This window comes from Tuber melanosporum (assembly GCF_000151645.1).
Source record: "Tuber melanosporum whole genome shotgun sequence assembly, scaffold_30, strain Mel28".
Lineage (NCBI taxonomy): Eukaryota > Fungi > Ascomycota > Pezizomycetes > Pezizales > Tuberaceae > Tuber > Tuber melanosporum.
In genome coordinates this window covers 131,499-135,293 of record NW_003298975.1, presented here as the reverse complement: position 1 = coordinate 135,293, position 3,795 = coordinate 131,499, and positions in this window count along the sequence as shown.

Below are 3,795 nucleotides of genomic sequence, written 5' to 3'. Positions count from 1 at the left end.
CATGAGATTTTAGAAGGGTTAAGAGGGGCAGGACTTCCTGTAAATGTACTGGTTGCTCGCAATGTGATTATTGGAGTAATCCGCTAAATGAATCTGAAAATATTGAACACTGTACAGAATAGGCAGACTGGAGCAATATTTAAGATCTCATCGAGTATGGTGTAGAGATATCTGAGTAGAATACTTAAATGGAGCTATTGTGCAAGTACGAAAGCAAGCCAAAAGCTTCCGCTTACCTGGGAGCAAAATTGCTATGAAGCCTTTCTCCAACTAGTCTTTACAGTTTATACAGAGAACATTCATCAGAGTCTGATATTCAATTGCGATCAAACTGGAGTTATTCTTATACCGACTTGGTCAGATCATACCTATAATCTATGTAGATCTAAGCAAGTTGAGCTTCACGGTAAGGAAGAAAAACCTGTCTTTACTTTCTTAATTACAACCTCGATTGATAGCGGAATATTACCTATACAGTCAGTCTGGGCTGGGAAGACTGTACGATCTCTACCTGCCCCACAGTTTCAAGGTCCAGCAGAGAATGATGGCTATTTGTTCTCCTTCAATCTCAAAAACTATTGGAGTTGCTTAGCTACAATGGTGGTCTACTTTGAAGAACTCATTAAGCCATATCATGATCAGATGATAGCCCAGTATGGGCTTCAAGCAAATGCAAAAATGGTTGTATATTTCGATTGTTGGAAGGTTCACAAGAGTACTGCACTACTCGATTGGCTCAAAACTACATAACAGTAGCTGATTATTCTATTCGTTTCAGCTGGATACACTGGAATTTTGCAGCCTTGCAATGTTGGCTTACAGCAAGTATACGAGCATCACTTAAAGCTGGCAGCAGCAGAATACTTCCAAGATACTATGCAAGCTCAGTTAAACAATGGTATACCGGTTGCAAGTGTTTGAATAATGGATAACATTAGTGAATTGTGTAACCAAACTGCTACTTGGGTTCTTGCTGCTACAAGATATTTTCAAGACCCTGCCCAGACAGGTTTCATTCAGAATGCATGGAAGAATTGCTGCATAAATCAATATGATTTATCCTGGGAGTGCATAACTGCCAAAGAGTCAATCCAAGCCTTACTGGTAGAGAGTAAGGAAATACACAAGCAGGTTATGGGCATTACTAAGATAGTTATGGGTGAAGAGAATCGCCTATAGGCTGATTATAATATGGATGATAATGATGATGATGTCCCGTTAGTAGTAGTGGTACTTGCAACCAATATGCCATCTACGCAGGAGATCAGAGATCTTTTGGATGATGAGGGGCATGTTAGTAGAGTATATACAGGTAGCAGTCTTCCTACTGGATTTACGAGATCAACCTATCTTTTCTGCAAGAGTGGAATTCAGCGGGCAGAGCAGTCTGATAGGAGGATGAAAGTAAGGATGATGAAGAGGTAGAGCAAGGGCATTCAGACCGAAGTGCCGCTACTACTGGGGAAAAGACTACTGGAATCATAAGTCCATGTTCATTGTATGGGAAACCTTCCAGGCCAAGTGTTAAGGTTTCATGTTAATAAACCATCTTCCATTGGTTTCTAATTACTGTTGATTGTAATGAGAATTGTGAGAGCTCTACTTATGTTAAATTATTAGTGAATAGATGAGAACTGGGAACGAGATTCTGTATACAGTATAATACTGGTAAAATACAATTCTGATTACATAATCATAATTAGCTGACAGGTCTCAAAAGTTGGGACAGAGCCTAATAATACTGACAAAAACGCTCATTTTTAGGGATGGAACAAAGAATACTGACAGCTGACAGTCCCAAATAGTATGAGTGCTACAGTAATTGTTTAATGTTAGTAAAGGCTTGATCATGAGCATGGGTCCAAACGAATTCTGCATTACTAGTAAGGTCTAAAGTGGTGTAGTCACTGTGGTGTGGTGTAGTAGAAACTAAGAGATATAATTGATAAGTTCTAGGAACCGCATCAGTTCCTTCTGATTTCGGTAGGATATCCATTCTGTTACAAAGAATATCTTCTTTGGGGCAGCATGTATTCCCTCATTATTTATTACATGTCAGTGGATATCGAGTATGTCGGCAACCAGTATTAATTTGTTTTGGCTAGTATAGAATTTGGCTTTTCTTAGTATGGTACATACTAAACCTATATGGTATGCATGTTCCATGTGAGAGTTTGAGAAAATCAGGATATAGTCAATGTATATTTATACAAAATGGTAGAGGTAATCCCTTAATATGTTTTCCATGATACTTATGAAGGTGGCGGGAGCGTTCATGTTACCTTGTAATATGACTCACTTAATAAAACATCCAAAGGGTGTTTTAAAACTAATATAGCATTCACTTTCTGGGTCTAACCTTGTCTGGAAATAGTTATCACTTAGATCACTCTTGCTTCAGAATCTAGCATGTTCTACTACATTTAATATCTGAGATTGATTTGGGATAGCAGAGCTGTCTACAACCGTGTCTTCATTTCGTAATTTGAGATCAACCAGGGGGTGGATTCTTTTGCTGTCTGCTTTGGGTTGAACAAACATTGATGTGGCACCTGGTGCTTCTGCTCAGTAGATGACTCCTCTTCTCAGTTACTGGTTTACCCAGTCACACAGTTGGTTTTTGTATATGTCAGAGATAGAGTAGCTTGATTGGTTCTTTAGATTAGAGGGGTCCTGTAGGTGGATATGGTGGTTCACTTCCCTCATAGGTAGTAGTTCTTCAGGGATCTCATCAGGAAAAATATCAGAGTATTTGTCCAATAGGCATTGAGCAGTTGGTTCACAGACTGTAGCTCAGTATTCTCCACTTGTAGGTTTGCATGAGACTCTGACCTTTTCATCTGGGAAGTCAATCATAGATTCTCCACATCTGATTATAGCCTTATAGTGGTTTAGGAATGGCATCCCAATCAAGGCATTGTATTTAGCTAAGTTTCCTACCAGCATCTCTTGGGTAGGTGAGGTAGGGGAACTAAGCCAGAGAGTTACACTACAAGTATTATGGCTTGTAGATTGTAATCTTTTCTCTGACATATTGACTGATATGAGCTGGTTTAGATCTTGGGCTGGGAGTCCATAGATACAGATAATGGCGTTACTGATCATGTCTCTTCCAATTGCACTAGTATTGAATAAAACTCAAGTCTTTTGTCCAATGATTAGGATAGTACCTTCAAGGGTAGTGTGGGATTTGAAGGTAGCTCGTGGTCAGACACTGTTGCATTCCACATTGATATATCCAATGTGGATTTCATCATACTCACTGGATTGAGGGTCATCATTATCATTTTCAAAGTTATTGGAAGATGCCCCTTGTTTAATAGCTTTTTCATTTCCTTTCTTAGTAGAGCAATTCTTTATCATTTGTCTGGTCTTTCCAAATTCAAAACATTTACCCTTCTGGCGTCATGATTCCTTAGTAGACTTTGTTTTCATCTTGAAAACCCAGGTTGCTTCTACTTTAAAATTGTTGGAGGACTTGTGTCAAGATTGTCTATTACTGTGGAAGGATGACTGAGTTTTGTATGCCTTAGTTTTGTGGAGTATAGCATTCTTTTATTCAGCCTTTTTGATTATTGTTCCCATGTTATCATCATTTTCTTCAAGTAGTTACACTTCTCATCGGATGGTAGGGTGCATGACATCATAGAATCGTCACTTCAGGATATAACTAGAGATGCTTCCTGTCTTCATTTAGCCCCTATACATTAAGAAATCTGTGGCTACATTTGTGATTCTTTTGACATGCATTCCATTTACTTGCTAAAGCTCATTGAATTTCCCGTATAACACATC